Source organism: Phymastichus coffea, unplaced genomic scaffold (genome assembly GCF_024137745.1).
Source record: "Phymastichus coffea isolate CEN01 unplaced genomic scaffold, Cenicafe_Pcof_1.1 PCOF00006, whole genome shotgun sequence".
Lineage (NCBI taxonomy): Eukaryota > Metazoa > Arthropoda > Insecta > Hymenoptera > Eulophidae > Phymastichus > Phymastichus coffea.
The window spans coordinates 7,098,608-7,117,046 of NW_026706817.1; the positions used below are offsets into that span (position 1 = coordinate 7,098,608).

At 36.4% G+C, this 18,439-nt stretch overlaps 1 protein-coding gene across 6 annotated transcripts in view; it reads right to left on the reverse strand.

Annotated features, from left to right (window-relative positions):
* LOC131668558 (synaptojanin-1) overlaps nt 1-18,439 on the reverse strand; it is a 433,427-nt gene that overhangs the window by 407,008 nt on the left and 7,980 nt on the right. The window contains exon 1 of one of the 6 annotated variants that reach the window (XM_058942856.1): nt 3,625-3,724. The exons of the other annotated variants lie outside the window; for them this stretch is intronic. The gene's annotated coding sequence lies outside the window, so the exon portion shown is untranslated. Of the gene's footprint in view, nt 1-3,624; nt 3,725-18,439 lie in introns of those variants that run through there. 6 annotated transcript variants of the gene reach the window in all.

Sequence of the window (18,439 nt, forward strand, 5' to 3'; positions counted from 1 at the left end):
TTCAGAATTTTCAATTTTGCAAAATTTAAAAAAACAATCGATGGCAACCGTGAGTCATATCATTTGAAAGCTCTCCGAAAGACCTTTCAAACGCACCCACGCGCGTCTCTGTACGTTAATTTCTACCAGAGATATAAAACTTTGAAGTTAGACTGATTTTGCCCGTGGGGGGGTAAAAGTGGCTGACCGGCACTGTATATGCAAATGTGTTAGGGTAACTCTGCGAAAACATTACCATATAAGGAGCGTGACGTCACGACCGTGGAAAAATTTATTGTTTACAACAGAAAATCGTCAATTATGAAGTTTTTTAAACGAACAAAAGTATTTCTTAGTTAAATTTGATGCGCTGATCCTGAATTTCAGGTTGTTATAACTCTCAAGTCGATATTTGTTAGTCAAATCTAATCTACAAGTTAATATTGTTAGTTATTTTGCAATAAACAACGATATTGTTATTTCGAGCATGCGATTACAACCTCGACGCATTGAAACAGAAAAGCAAGAATTTGACACTTTGATAACTAATTATTCACTAAGTTATCAATAAAAAAACAATTTATTTTTTTTAAACAATTAAAATAACACTGTTAGATAGCAAATCGATCATACATATCTGTAAAATTGATGATTATGATTGTCACTAATTTGCTGATTTTTAAATCGCTAAAAAAGAAATTTGCAAATCTGTTTTTTAATTATTATTCAAAATTTGAGAGCAACATTAATCATTTTTTATTTGAATAACATTCTTCTAACCACAAGCGATTTTTTCATGTAAAAATTTTCCATAATTTTATTGTAAAAGTGGCGTAATTTGATTATTGAATTGTATAACTTATAACTTTGAAAGGCGATTTTTCCTCGAGATGTAATTTACGTTAAAAAATTCATCATTTCAAGTTTAATTTTTTAAATCATATAATTGCAATTTCGATCGATCCGTTTTGCGATAAAACATGTACAAAATTTGCGTCAATGACAAAAATAGCGTTGTAGGGGCTACCATGCGTAGAAAGGAGCCCATTTCGCACGTATAAATTCGCTCGTCGCTGCGGCAAGAGGACTCACTATCCTACCTTGCTAAGCAGCGCGAGCACTGTTATAGAAATAAAGCCTCAGCTATTTCCTGAGATGAATTTCTTATTTAGTGGTTAGCCTGTTAAACTCCCATCCTACAGATATCTAAGCGCTCAACTCATGAGACTATCTCTCTCATGAGAAAAAAGCAGCCTTAGACATCTTCCCACCTGAAATATATTTGCTGTTGAGAGATTAAATTGAGCAGTGATTGCGGCGCTGTCGGGCCTCTTCCCGATAGATGCGATTATTCTTAATTGCATTTCGAGACAACTCATCGAGTTGGGAAGCCTCGTGATTTGCTACTCGAAAAATTTTCTTTTACTACTTAGATTACGCGCGTGTCAACTTCTTGCTTTTCTCGGAGACGCAATTGCGAATTCAATATAAAGAGTCCGAACTATTGTTTTCATTACGCGAGATAGACTCAAACGTTACAGTACTATATTAATAATAAATTAATAAATTAATAATAAATAATAATAAATTATTTTAATTGACATTCAAGTAATTTAGTAAGTTTAAATAGGAGAAAAACGCTTATTTATTTTTACATGTATTTACATAAAAAATAACTAAAATATTGAAGAAATAAGTGGAAAATGTATTTTATTATTACAAATATTCGTTAAATTCTTGGTCATTAATTTATTTTCATGACAATATTCGTATGTTAAAATGTTTCGCGAATAAGTCAATAATGAATTTTCCCTGTCGATAAACTTAATCGAACCAGGTCTTTTGCTGCTGCAGATAGTCACTATTTCTAAAATTTTTTATGGGAAAGATGGATATTTTTGGATTTTCTAGCCTCTTCTGAATTATCTTATGATTTTATTTGCAGGTAATGTACTAAAAACATGGAGAACATGGGGAAAATTAACTTTTGAATGTTCCAGTCTGAAAACGGTAATTCTGAGAGCAGGATTCGAAAGTAACGGAAAAAATACATGAAAAATGGTTATTCGGAGATTAGCCAAGTATAACCTTCATAATCTAAAAATTGATTAAAAAATAAAACAATTTTTTTAGTCTTAATTTTGATCCCTGAAATCTGAAAAAATCAGAGTATTTTATCGGTAAATAAAGCACCTTCAGGAATTTTTTTTGAATTTTTTGAGCAAACCATAAAACAGAAAAATGTGTTCAAAAGAAATACATTTTTACGCCTAGGGACATAAAATTAAGTTTAAAGATCTGAAAATGTGGCTTAAGAGGTCTCTAAATTTGTTCGTTCACATAGCCAATTCCGAATAAATATCCAGATCAAAGCAATTTTAACATGCTTATTCCACTATAATCTTTAAACAAACATCTTAAAGGCGATTACGAGTCGCCACAATCATTAACGCTATGAAGTAAATTTTCTATAAATTCAATTACTTGTAGAAAAAAGATATAACAGTAAGTTATTGACAAATTTTACTCGACATAGAATCACATCTTATCACAACACTTATGCTCAAGAGTCACATGTATCAGTTTATACGAGCACTATTCGGTGTTAAAACAGCGAGTAGTGCCTTCATTACGCATTCACACTAGCTTTAATGAGTTTAGTATATATAATAGATATATTTAAAATACATACAGAATTTGATTTATATGTAGTAGAGAGTAAGAATGATTACATAAGTTTAGCAGACGTGAATGTTCATAAAGAATCAGCCAGCTATATAAATGATTGCACTATCGGAAATCTTGCATTTTAAAAATACATGTATGTTCTCCTAATAATCTATTCAAAATTAATGGCAATCAGCTTCGCTATCAATAAAAAAAATTGTTTCGTGTTACATTCTAATAAATTCTTAGTTTTGTACTATATATATATATATATATATATATATATATCTAACGACGTGCATTACACGGTGTATTTGAAATCGCGTGACTCAAGCAAACAAATTTAATAAAATTCTGCTCGAGTGCATTGAACGCGTCAATATGCTTGCCTGATCAAAGCCAATCCGCTTTGTCTTCCAATAAGTTTCGAAACAGATATAATTTCTTTATATAATTATTATGTTGAACTACAAAGCGTGTATAATAATAACACTTTCCGAGTATCTATTGCAATTGATTCCAATTAGCAGGGTTTTCGATATTTACTATAATTGTGATGCGATCTGGATCTAGACAAATACAACATACACACATACATACACACAAACTCTGCTATGCCGGTCCCAAGCTCGGGACCCCGCCTACGAGAGACAGGGGAGAAGGAGGATAAGGGTATCTAACTTGAAAAAAACCAAGGTACAACTGGTCTGGATGTTAGCATCTTATTAAAAGGCTTCTGTTTAGGATATGGACCGTCGTGTTTGTCGCACGGTGCGACCTGTGAGATGCCAAAAGGATGTCCTGGATGGGAATGTGATCCACGGTTGCGTACCGAAGTGACTTGAACCATCTTTGGCTCTCGCTGACGGCAAGACGGATGGCCGATCACCTAGCCAGTACCGGTCAATCGGCTTGGCGAATGTAATTTGAAAATATATCAATTATAGTTCATAACATTGAAAGCTTTTGTTCTCTTACAAATAGCATTGCATCTTTACGATATCAGCGTACTATGTATGACACAGTCCGATAAAAAAAATGATTTTCTGAGCGCGGAACCGAACACCATGTCCTTATGTTTTTGGGGCGGCTGAATCCAAATCTGGAATCCGTATATATCGATCAGATTAAGTTCAAGGTCAGTTCAAGATCTATTCCTGGAAAAATAGTCAAATCGATAAAAATTACTATTACTATAGGCCTTTGGTATCGCTGAATACAAATCTGATATCTATTTCATCAGATTATTATTCATAAGGTCAAATTCAAAGTTATTTGAAGATTAAACATGTTTATTTTACAAAGAATGAATTTTTGACTGCAAGTTCTAAAAGAACGGAAAATTTTATGTATAGATATGTATTTAAGTTTTTTTTCATCATAACCCCCAAATTTATTTAAAGGGCATTTTATTTTGTTATATATATATAGATTATGACGGGGCCTTGGTTAGAATACCCGGCCCTGTCTGGCTAGCTCTCTCTCGCAATGCTCGCACCGCTTTATTTCAGGACCAATACCTGAGCCGGGCATCGACATTAGGAGCCGATTGGAAGCGAGAGCGGCTGCGGCAAGAAGAAGAAAGAGAGAATGACGCGTCGCGAGTGACCCGTGGCGATCCGCTAGCGAGAGCGAAGCCGCCGGCGTTGCTCAAGCCAACGCGCGTACGATTAGGGGAGACAGTTCGAGCCGAGATTCTGAGTTAGACGGATCGTTTGACGACTGAGCGTGCGCACGTGAGAGAACGCAAATCAGACAAAGAAAGCAGAGGACGACGAACAGATCAAAGCATGGAGAGGACTTCCAACGACACTTGCATCGAGGAATCCATCCGAGCCTGCCACAATCCTGCCAGCAGTCCCGCAGTATTTGCTGCCAGCAGTGGAATTAGCAGCATTTCCTGCCAGCCGCTTCAGCAACAGTTCCTGCCAGCAGCATCAGCAGCAATTCCTGCCAGCAGCCTTCACCAGGTCTGGTCGTCTCTCTCTTTCTCTCTCTATTCGCGAGTGCGCGACGCGTCGGCGAAGTGCTCGCGATCTTCCGCGAGCACGGCGAATTCCACGATTAGAACGAGTCCCTCCTTTGTAACCCTCTCAAATCATTGTACCGTGCCCCCGTGCGATTGTCCGCACGAGCGTAGGCACGCGGCCGTTGAGGACGCGTGAACTCGCGTCGCCGCTCTTTATTGTCAAACGTAGAGAATAAATATTGTTAACGGTTATCGTGAGTGATTATTGTGTGCGCCTGTCATTACTTTTCTCTGAAACCGAAGCCCAAAACGCCAATTTAGTGACGAGGCCCATCGTCACCATTCAGAGGAGCGAAAGAGCCTTGCTTCCCTTCCCCTTTGAAAATAATTTGTAATACGGCGCTTAGGCACGGACCCTTGCATGACTCGTGGGATTTACCATTCCACACAACGCGTTATATTTTTAATCATTAGTGTCACAAGATGATACATATGCCAATTGCAAAAAGTAGGAATTATTGCTTCATAGGACTAAACTACTATAATTATATGTTTTTAATGTCACTGAATCTGAATCCGAGATTCGTTTTTCTTCATAAGGTCAGGACCAAGGTCAAGTCATGATCAAACCGAGACCATCTCATGAATGTGGGCAAATAGGGCCAATTTATCATGTTTTTGGGTTCGCTAAGCTCGTTTTATTTAGTTTTTTTTTAATAAAATGTAGTTCCACCGATTGGGTACTTGATTCATGGGATGGTCTCAATTTGACCATAACTCTAACCTGATGGAGAAAAATGGATCTCGAATTCGGATTCAGCAATCTTAGAAACATAAATATAGTAGTCTAGTCCTATGAAGCAATATTTTCATCTTTTTACAATTGGCATATAAACCACCTACAATGCCAGGCACGTACTTTTGCCCACCCTGGGGGAAATTTGACAAACTTTAAAGTTTTATATTTCAGCGAAAAAGAGTCGTAGAATAAAAAACTTGATGCCATTTTAAAGATAACAGCAAAAGCTGTTTAACCCTTTCAGGGGTGGGTGCCAGTATTCTCGCACCCTATTTTTCCTCAGTTATTTCTTTATAGTTTGAATAATCGAAGCTCTAGATCGCTTTAATCTTTTTTGTTTGAACACTGGATGCTTGGGGAACAGATTTCTTATGTCAAAATTCAGAATAACACTATATATAATTCTTTATAAACAACGAACAAACAAAAAAAAGAGAGATTTTTAATGAAATACGGTTTTGAGCTCATTTTACGACTAAATTCGCTGATATTTGATATATAGGGGTTTTCAAGGTCGCTGATTATGGATCCAGTATCAGATTTTGAAAATTGAAAATGACGGATCCAATATGGCAGCCTGATTGTAAGGAAAATCTAAAAAAATTCAATTATTTGAGCTGGTATCTATGTAGGGGTTTTTCGAAGGTACTGAATACAGCCTGATTGTAAGGAAAATTCACAAAATTCTGTTATCTTAGTTGTTATCACTTGTTTTTGATGTCGCTGATGATGAAATGAGTCTTGGGTGTAGAAAACTCAAAACGGTGGTTCAAATATGGTGGTAAAGTTTTCATAAAATGTACTTATTATTATGTATTTCTTTTCGGCTAGATATTTGATTGTATCCGAATTATCCCAATAGGATGGATAAAATTTTTTTCATGACGATTTTTAGTACACTAGAAAAAGAATATCTGAGAAAGAAAAAACATGGGATTCACTGCTTTCCTGTGTAGTAACACTCAGGATCGGAGGCACATCGGACGGGATCAGGGTAAAACACCGACTAGCCTTGATGACAATTGATCTAAATAAAGATCTATTAACGCCTGAAATGGCGGTTTTTCTATTACAACGAAAAATTTTAATAAATATGTTGCTACATGCGTAATTATAAACCAGAAGTCCCTATCAAGCTCTAAAGGAACCAGCTATATCTACAGCTAATTTCACCATGAATTCAGAGATGGGAAAGATGGGGTATAACAGTTGTTACAATGACTGCCTTCGCTCAATGCGCGTATGGGTGGAGGTGTTGGATTCCTTCGTGCAGTTTTTCTCAATGTACTCTATATCAGGGCATACATTTAGGAACTCCGTCTATTTCTAACAGACAAGTTGTCTTGCATTATTTTTACGATTGCTGAGTCGTAGCTGAGATTTGTGGTTTATATCAGTTTCATTCGGATTTAGTGCTTCTCAGTGCTAAGGAATGATCGAAACATCAATGGAGATGGAACCCTTCAATATGGTATGCAACAAATTTAAGGTAGAAAAGCTCGATATATTAGCAACGACGAAGACTGCATACCAGGTATTCCTGAATTCTTTTTTTATTGAGTCCAGTGGAATGGCTCGGTTGGTGTTATTTACAGGCCACTCAAAGTGGCCTTTTAGAAATTCGCCAATCTCTTCAGTGTCCTAAGAGAACTGAGCAGTGGTTACAATCACAAGATCTTGATGGGAGATCTGAATTCAGATACGTCATCGGCGATGAATGAAAATGTAAAGACGATTAGGTATTTATCGAATTAACTGTCTCTGCAGATAACTAACCACAGACCAATACATATTACTGGGACGTCAATGAAATAGATTAATATTACCCTGATAGATAACAATGACGTGGTAACTAACTATACAAACGAATGGTTTGTATAGTTGCAGCTTCCCAGCCTTGGCAAGTACTCAGTTATCGAGGTAACAATTGATATCTCTTCTCCAAGTTCTGGAATTCGAATTCCTACAGAGATTATATGTATAATAATAATGTACAGAATTAAAAATTATATACGTTCAAATCTTATTCGATGGGATCGTGAGCCTTAAATCCCCACCCTTCTTCCAGCGGACGTCAGTATCGACAGTACCCTGATATTGGATGCGGGATCGTACGCGATTATGCGGGATTCCGCGCTATTGATCTAACACATGGGATCGCTGCGTGATCCCGTATTGCTCTGAACCCATGATTTTCCAGTTTACCTACTCTCGTGCTAACAAAAAAGTCTGAGGAGTGATAAAAATGAGTGTAACCAAAGTATGTTCAAAGAAATCATAAGCTTACGACACAAAGTATAATATTCAAATAAAAGTTATAAAAACAGATATTAACAAGAATAGTTTCGATCATGAAGTTTATAAGAGCTGCTTGGAACAATTCTAAATTATCAAACTCACATAATGTTTTCAAGTATCTGCATACAGCTTGAGAGAAAAAGTTAACTTGAGTCTTAATAATAACAACCATTGTTTATTATCTTAATATAAAAAGACACTCTTTTATCTAACCCGGAAAAAGGAAAAACATATTTTGATCTTTATTATAACGATAGTGTCAAACCTTGGTTCTATAAGAAGTAGCTCTCATACCAACTACTAGTAACTGTAAATTATTTACGAGCAAACCACTATAATCTAAACGCAAAAAATTGATAATTAATGACATAAGTTATACATATTCTTATTACTCTTAAGACATTCGAGATCTGTCCTAAAAGTATCCAACCAACCTCGATTTCTCGGCGCTTGATTTAATCTTCTTCATCCGGGGGTTGGCATTCTTCAAAGTAGTCCCCATTAAAATGAATAAGATGCTCATATGGATTTTTTGGCTTATTGAAGCATTCTTGAAAGCCAGACTTTGGAATCGCCTTCAGCACATTCCTCGCATTAGTTTCAACATTCTCTTTATCGTCGAATACATGTCTCTTAAGCGGTATTTTCAATCGAGGAAAAGCCCAAAGTCGCAGGGAGCTAAATCGAGACTGTATAAAGGCTGATAGAGCTGCGTAATACTGTGTTTCAAGAAATACTGCTGCACAAGGTCTGATGCGTGCGCTGAAGCATTGTCGTGAAGAAGAAGCCAGTCACCGATTTCCCAATTTGCGGTCGTTTTCTTCTAATTACATCACGCAATCTTTTCAAAACTTAATGCAGTACTCTTTTTTGATTTTCTGGTCTGTAGAAATATATCCATGGTGCACAACGCCTTTATAATCGAAAAAAACAATCAACATTGGCTTAATGTTGCCTCGACTTTGACGAGCTTTTTTCGGCCGAAGCTCGCATGAAAGCTTCCACTACGAAGAGGGTTGCTTTGTTTTGGGATCATAACCAAACTTTTAACGAGATTAAAGCAAAATTATATGCAAATTCATTGACCGGTATGTTCTGCCATTTATTGCAATAAAAGAATTGCGCCGAACGCAAAAAAGCCATTGTAAACAAATACACGTTGGACGGGAACTAAGCCGTTTCAACAGTACCTTGGGCTACTGACGAGAAGGTTAGGAGTTCCTGGTGACGTTCGTACCCTTCAAAGGTCGCTTTAGTTTCTCCGCGGCAAGATATAAACGTAGATCAAATACGTTTGGAACAGACCTCGTAATATTAAACTTTATGTGAAATTGATCTTGACTCATCAAAATGAAAACAGGGAATAAATGAAATGTAAATATACCAATTATAAACACCATAGCTAGTAGTATTCGTGTGAGCGGCTAGGTGGGAATGAGCGGGAGAAGCTGATTCACGCTGCTGCAGCATGCTGCGACAGCATGATTACCTTGACCCCGAGGTAATCTTGGAGCCCATTGAGTTGTAGGGTTCGGGCCCATTAAAGTATTTATTTGAGACATGTTAAATCGAAAATCGGGCCATATTAATGGAAACCACAGTACTGAGTAGAACAAAAAGTGTATAGCACTGGTACCCTGTTATACTGACTTCAACGGGCCCTATCTTGGGACCTATTGAGATTTGAGCTTTATGCCTATTGAGACATTTGTTCAGGACGCCAAAATGAGTAAGATATCAAAAATGCAGCCAAATTAACCGAAACCACTTTTCCTATAGGCGTCTTGCGGGGTTTTTTAGTTTAATTGTCCGAGTTATCCGGTATTATTCTTTTACCTAATTAAAAGTTTAGTTCAGTTTACTTCATCAGAGCTTGAGTGTTAATAAAAGCCAAAGAAAGACAGCAACCATACAGGCAATTTGTTCACGCCGTTAGGACCAAGAAAATATATTAATCCACTGTATCAATTGGACACATACATATATACGCGTACATTTAAAAGACCATACAATTCGTTTAAAAACAAAAGGAAGGAAGACCATATAAATAGAAAAAAACAATAATAATACATAAAGGACCGAACGCCAATAACTCTATTAAGAAAATAAGTGAGTACTATTTGTTTATAAATAATAGACAACGCGAGTCGAAGAACACTTGTCTGTATAATATATATATATATATATATATATATATATATATATATATATATATATATATATATATATATATATATATATATATATATATATATATATATCTTTCTCTTTTGGCTCGATAATTTATTCATGTACTTGAGCTTTATAAAATAAATTTTATAAATTCTATTAAACGCGCTTGAGTATATCCATATGCTTCCCCGTATGGTTTGTTTTATATATGACCGATTACGGATAGATATATACGAATACGTCCGATCGAATATCTCACGATCGCGGTATCGGGAGCCCGGATTCAAATCTACGAAGATTTCGATATTGACGCGCGAACGAGACGGGGTGCCCGAGAGCCTGACTGCCGCCTGAGTCAAAGGCCGCTCGGCTGTTGAAAGGCCTACGCACGGGACAAATTCGCCTCGCGCGAATTATCACCTATCAACTGGTGCAGAGCGTGGTTCTGCAGGCTTTATCTTTTCGATTTTCTCTCGCGTTAATAAAATTTTTAATAATTTATTGAATACCTTCATAAAATTAGTGCATATTGATTGATATATATATATTGATTAGCACGTGTATTAATGCAATTGGTATCAATACACTATACCTGTAGATTAGTGTGTAAAATATATATATTGTTACATAGTGTTAATATATGTTGACGCGTATTAATTAATATTAATACACATATTAATTAATCCGCCGTCATTATCATTATTAATATTTTGTTTTTTATTTCATATATTATATTTCCTTTAATTTTGTATAATATTTATGTTATACTTAATTATAATCGCGATCAGAAAAATATAACTTCTTTCCTTGCTGGTGAAACGCGATACGGGTGAATAAGACGCTCGTTTCCAAGCAGGCTAAAGGCCACGCCGGAGACGTGGAAAATTGATTTTCACACGGTCGGATGCTCATAAATTCGACGGAGTTTTGTTTTTGGTCACGTAAGCGTAATTAGAGTTTTTGCTTCTGAGGTCAGGTACGTGCTTCTTTCGTTACCACATTTTGTGCTTAGTTGACCGACTAGTATTGGCAACGTAATTCTTTTCCTTAAAAGAAATATATATTTGAAAGTCGAATCGCGGCTTAGCAAAATTTATTTGAGGTATTATTTCATGAACGATCGTTTAAAATCTGATGTGCGCGTTTGCAAAATATTTCCCTTCTGTAAAATAGACGAATTTATTTTTTTTATTATTCCGTTGTAATAGGGGATTGATACTTGACATTATACCGTACCATCCTGCTATTAAAATTTCTCTTAACTATTTTACTTTTTTTATTATTATTACTAAACGATACGTATATATTATCAACTATTAATAATTAGTATTTTGTTAATAATTATTATTTGGATAATTTAATTGAATTATTAATTAGTAAATTAATCATGAATAATTAATTGATTAATTATTATACGAATAAATTAAAAAACTAATTATTTACTTTGTTAGGAGTTATTATTATTATTATTTTTTATTGACAACGGAAAATTTTATTGTATTGTCGCCTTTATTTTTTTTTTCTCGTATAATTTTATTTTATTTTATCTACGATATTAAAAATAAAAATAAGACTCTGGGCCACATATAATCTATAAACTACTGCGGGGAAAATTTAGTGCGAACTTATATGAAAAAGAAAGCAAGATATAAACGTACATAGGACCATAACGAAATGAAGTCGGCTACTTTACAGTTATTGACTAGTATGTCGGCAAGCTTTACCCTACAAAATATAGTACAAGGAATTACGGACTTCGATGGGAAAAATGTGCCGCTTAAAGACTTTATCCAGGATATTTGTAACGGAAGAGCATTGATATCAGATATAAAGGAGTTGAGCCGAACCCTAAATTGGTTGAGGCCGTAAAGAAATTTCCAAAGCCCAATGGAGTGAAAAGTGTCAGATCTTTTCTTGGACTCTCCGGATATTACCGTCGCTTTATCCAGGACTAGTCGAAGATAGCCAAGCCTCTGAGTGATTTAACGAAAAAAGACCAAGCATATAACCGGAGACCGCCACAGGAAGAGGCTTTCGAAAAGCTGAAGCAGATGCTTTGTGAGGCTCCTATCCTAGATTTTTCTTATTTCGAGAAGACCTATACCTTAACCACAGATGCTTCGGACTATGCAATAGGAGCGGTTTTATCACAAGAAGTTGATGATCATGAAAGGCCTGTAGCGTATCTTTCAAGGTTGTGGAGTAAAGCGGAAAGAAACTATACTACCACGGAAAAGAAGTGTGTTGCAGTTTTATACGCGATAAAACAGTTTAGACCTTATCTCTTATGCAAGAAATTTACCCTGATTGCTGATCATGAACATCTAAACTTTATGTTACTATTTAAAAGAAATACAGTAAGTTTCCGGATTGCTAGACGAGGGGACTATACCGATGACCTTGACCTGGATTACTAACAGAAATATTAATAAGAATTTTTGAGAAGAGATTATATAAAAGTATGTATTTATATAAAAGTAATTGTTTGTTATGGGAACATGATTCTCCCACCTAATTAAAACACTACATGATAGCCTAGTTGGTGGCCATAAGGGTGTTAATCAGACATATCAGAAAATCCGAGCGCGATATTATTGGCCAGGACTACGAAAGGACATATTAAATTATGTACGGAAATGTCCGAGTTGTCTTGAGAAGAAAATTGATCGTCACAAGTCGAAGGAACCAATGCTGATTACGGATACTCCAATTGAGGCGTTCGACAAAGTATCGATAGACACCGTAGGAAAATGACAAACCACTCCTAGTGGAAATTCTCACCTGCTGACCATGGCATGCAATCTGACCAAATACTTAATTGTAGTACCAATAAAGGACCTTAGAGCAACCACTATCGCTGATACATTAGCCAGACATTTAATATGCCAATTCGGTACCCCTAGAGCGATATTGTCAGATCGCGGGACAAGCTTTCTTTCAGAGATTGTAGAATCACTTACACTTATTCAAAATTCATCATTTAACGACTTCCGGATATAGACCTCAGACTAATGGCTCTCTTGAGAGAAGTCATACACCATTAATCGATTTCTTACGAATATATTCGGAGCGATTCGACGACTTGGACCGGTTAACATCCCTTGCCGTTTTCACGTATAATACAAGTATACATAATGGAACTGGTTACACCCCCTTTGAACTAGTTTACGGATGAATCGCTCGTTTCCCCATGAAGATACCTAGGGAGGAAAAATTAGAGACCTATAACCAATACCTACGCAATCTAGTCTTACGTTTGACAGAACTAAAAATAACGGCGGGTGATAATCAAATTCGTGAAAATGAAAAATCTAAAAACCAATATAATAAACACGCTAGACCCTTTAAAGGGAAAGTCGGTGATTACGCCTGGATATTAAACGAACCTCGGGTAGAAAAAGCCGATAGTTATAAAAAACCCCTAAAAATCGTCGAAATTTTCAATCATAAAAACGTTTTATTAGAATTACCCAATGGAAAAACAATACGGAAGCATATGGATAAACTTAAGCTTCAAGTGTAGCTATATAAATTCAATTACTCACTTATCTTATCTATTCTATATTCTTCGTCTATACTATTTACTTTGTTCTGTTCTTTCAGGTACTATTTCTTTTAATATACTTCCTTTCTTTAATATGTATCTAATCTTACTCTCCTTTCTCTCCGTATACGCCCCCTCTATTATGGACCCCGAAGCTTATTCTATAGGAAAGCTAGACAGCAACTCAGGAATTTACTACGAAAGAATAGATCCAAAGAGAATAAAGAGGGCAGATTGGAAAGTATACATATCCATCGACCTCAATTTGTTCCTGGCGAAGACCACTGCTATAATTGACCTACGGTCGCTACTACGAAATTGTACTGGGCATCTCCATGAGGAAACTTGCAGTAATATAATCGGCAAGGATCACATTAATCTGAAGACAATCGCTCTTGAACAAATACAAATGAAGATTCAAGGAGCTATTGAGAACATGGGACATATTCAACCACCCGATGTCCAAGGACTTAAAAATATCAGGCCAAAAAGACTGGTACCTTTTGGAGGCATAGGAAGACTGAGTCATAGTTTATTTGGATTAGTGACTATTGACGAAACGGATAAAATAGAAGCCAACATAAATCAATTATATGCAGACCAAAAAGATATCATTAAATTTTTCGATGATAGGACCCATATAATCACCACAGGAATGGATAAATTATATAAAATGATGGACGTTCACGGGGACAGAATTTATAATTTAAACTTCCAAATGCGACAAAGATTCAGGAAATTAGAAAATGAAAATGCCCCACTGGGGTACATGATTTCAGTACAATCATTTGGAAGAATGCTAGAGGCAAAATTAGATCATTTTATCAACAGCTCGGAAAAACTTCTTGAAATTATTCATGCGTTAAAAAGGGGCAAAATACATCCGGACCTTATAGACCCTAACATGTTACACCAGATAGCAAATGACATAAAATTCATGTTAACGGACCTCAATTTCCCAATTCCAACCGAACACCTCGGAATTGAGGAAATTATTAAAATTTCCAACATTGACGCGATCCAGTGAGAAAGGAAGACATATATTGTCATTCATTTACCTCTAGTTGACAGAAATTACTATAACCTATACCATCTGCACTCAATTTTGATACCACAATCACCGAGTTCAACTGAAAAATCAGCATATACGAGTACGTCTATCATAGTGCCTGCAGACACTATGTTATCAAAACAGACTTAGAAGCACATAGGGCCATTTGCCAATATCAAAACAGAAATGTGCTAAGAACGCATTGGTTCTGTGAAAGAGCGGTGTATCTTTCCAATTGGGACCAACATTTGCAAGACTAATCTAGGGACCTATGATTACAACGGGCCCCCCTTAGACAACATAAACAAGCTGACCTTGTTTTTGCAAATTCCCTCAGCCAAACCAAAAGACCAAGACTTGTTGCTCCAGGACCAAGCTTCCTGTCTACAAGACTTAGAGAGGCTAGATCTAACAACTGGACAGGATACCCGCCAACTTGCGTTGCGCAAATAAAGATTGGACCAAAATCTCGAGCTTTTGCCTCCTTCCATTAACTATTCTGTTTATATATCAATAAAGAGGACCATTTATATTATTTTACTATTATTATTTATCATTATTATATATTACTATTTTCTTCCGGTACTACACTAATTGGACAAGGGGCCTTCCAAAACGTTACCGAGGACGGCAACGATTCTAAGGGGGGAAGAATGTTACGTGACGTACCATTTATTATATTTTACAATTAAAATTTCGCTTTCGACAGTCCCGTTCATGTTGCGCTAAGGCCAAGGATATAGCGATAAAACACCATAGCTAGCATTATTCGTGTGCGCGGCTTGGTGGGAATGAGCGGGAGAAGCTGATTCACGCTGCTGCAGCATGCTGTCGCAGCATGCTGCAGTCAGCGTGCTTGGCTAAGTAATACGAGCCGATTAGAAACGCGTAAACGTCTGAAGCGTATGCGCTTTAGAGAAACGGAATGCGACGGACAAAGGATATATAACGACCTGGTGAAAACGACGACAAAGATTAGTCAGTCAGGTCCGAGCGCCAGAGCAAGAAGGCCGCAATATTTCCGAATTCAGACTTTATCTCGCCAATTGAAATATAAAAAACCCCGCAAGACGCCTATAGGAAAAGTGGTTTCGGTTAATTTGGCTGCATTTTTGATATCTTACTCATTTTGGCGTCCTGAACAAATGTCTCAATGGGCATAAAGCTCAAATCTCAATAGGTCCCAAGATAGGGCCCGCTGAAGTCAGTATAACTTGGTACCAGTACTATACACTTTTTGTTCTACTCAGTACTGTGGTTTCCATTAATATGGCCCGATTTTCGGTTTAACATGTCTCAAATAAATACTTTAATAGGCCCGAACCCTACAACTCAATGGGCTCCAAGATTACCTCGGGGTCAAGGTAATCAAGGTCAAATCAAGGTTATCGCATTAATCTTGGGCTAGGGACCGTTTCTATATGTTTTTGAGGTCGATGAATCAGAATCCGGGGTCCGTTTCACTCCAGCAGGTCAGGTTCAAGGTCAGGTCAAGGTCAAATCCATAAAATTTATTGCAAACAAAGTGAAAAAGTACATTTTCATGTTTTTTTAGTGGTCAAATCCGAATCTGAGGTACGTTTGACCCGAAAGGGTTATTTAAGGTCAGGTCAAGGTCAAATCACAGTGAATCAACAAAAGAATCTAAAAAAAATCAGATGTATATTTTTTGGATCGCAGAAACAAACTATGTTTGCTCATGCCTCCTGATTAACCCCACTCGCATACCCCCTGATTTACCTACCCCTGATTAACCTCACTTGTATAACCCCTGTTCAACGTCACTCGTATACCCCTGGATCAACCCCCTCCTCATAAACCCCACGATCGGGGTTGATCAAGGAGTATACTAGTGGGGTTTATTAGGGGCTATACGAGTGGAGTATGCTAGTGGGGTTAATCAGGGGGTGAGGTTGATCAGGAGGTATACGAGTGAGGTAAATCGGTAAAATAATTGAACAAACGAAAGAAGCAAACTCAAGCATATATACGCCCATACATACAACAACATGTAGTCATACATACTCATCAAGTAATACAAAACTCTTAGGCACTCGCGCAAACGAACATAAACAAAAACACACTTGCACAAACACGCACAAACAAAAAAACTGACGAACAAGCGAGCATAAACGAAAAATCATACGCGCAATCGAGCACAAACGTTTAAACATTCGCACGAACGATAAAGTACTTGTGAAGACGAGCAGAAGGAAAACAAATACGCGCAACGGGGGCCGACCATTGTAGCCCTTAAAAGCCCCCTATTAGCCGAGAAATATAGCTCGGTATATAGCTCAGACCGAACTCACATGGGTATATCATTCAGATTGTTCTAATAGTTTAAATTTCACTTACTGCAATCCACATTTTTTTTAACTAATTTTTTAATTACGTAAACGTAGATCACAATTTGAAGAAATACAAAAGTATAAAAATCGTAATGTCATATTTAATTTTATCCTACTTCAGTTTTTGTTTTCCACATCTGATACGTGTTTCAGTTGATTTCTAAGATCAGAAGTTCATTGGATTTATTTCATTCGATGCGTTGAAGACAGCCTTTTTAGTCATCGTTTTCGTTATATATCAAACCACTCTGATTTTGTACGATTCTAAAATCTAGAAGTATATTTTATTAGTGATATAATAAATATATTTTTAATATCAAAATATGGTAGTCCGATTCCTTAATTTTACGCTAGTTTTAATGTATTTACTTAAATATTTCTTGATCTTACACCTGTATATTTATATTTTTTCATACTAAACATTTAAAAATAATTTCAAATATTATTTCATTTCTGACCCCAATGTCCATTTTACCACAAATAATACTGTATTAGTTAAAGTTACCAGGAAAAAATTGTCCATCCTACCTCTATATAAAACATGGCGGGACATGTAGTATGTTATGTATGTGATGAAGCTTTTCCTCCTCGCACCACGCGATTTATGCGAAACTTCAATCATGAAAAAAGGCGGATCGCTTCGGTTGCAGGTTCTTAGACAAAGATCTACCGAAACATGTATGATTTGTAATGGCTTAAATGATAATATGCAGCGGCTTAGTATTGAGGCACGCGTAGAAATATATTTGGATAGAAGCATTTACATTCTACTAGCAACTCGAATCTGCTTGCAATACCTTGATGAAAATGGTTTTCTTTTAAGTGAATACTATGCTCGCTTGCAACATTTAAATCGTCCTATAATTTTACCTGGAATAGAAGTTAGTAGATTGTTTACGCTATTGAGAAAAGCGGCTGTAAGAGGTCGTGAGAACTACTTTAATCCTGACTCTTTAACCGATAGAAACTATACTTATCTAACATCTGTATCGAAAGCTCAACTTGATGATTTACACGAATCTTGTCTTCCTGTACCTGGAGGTGTTAATTTCCACCGAATAACGAGAAAATCTCTTTTTATTTTTTTATGTAAAATGCGTCATGGACTTGCTGATGATTTTCTAAAGATTTTATTTAACTATGAAAGTAGACAGGGAATTAGTGATTTAATTAGAACAGTTAGAACAGCGATAATGATGCGATTTGTACGTGAGAACATTGGTCTTGAAGCGATAAATCGTGAGGATTATATCGCACGGCACGTCACTCCATTTGCAAATGAATTGTACAATGATAATCCAAATGATTTAAAAGCCATTTCAATTGTAGATGGAACATATAGTTACATCGAAAAATCAGGAAATTACCGAACCTTAAGACAAAGTTACTCGGTACACAAGGGACGTCATTTAGTAAAGCCTGTTATAGTCACTGCACCTGACGGTTACATTCTCGATATTCAAGAACCGTATTTTGCAGATGGTAGAAACAATGATGCCTCGATATTAATTGATCAGTTTCAAAATGATGTCAGTAACATTAATGAGTGGTTTCAAGATGGAGACATTTTTATTGTGGATCGAGGTTATCGGGATGCAGTCGAGTTCTT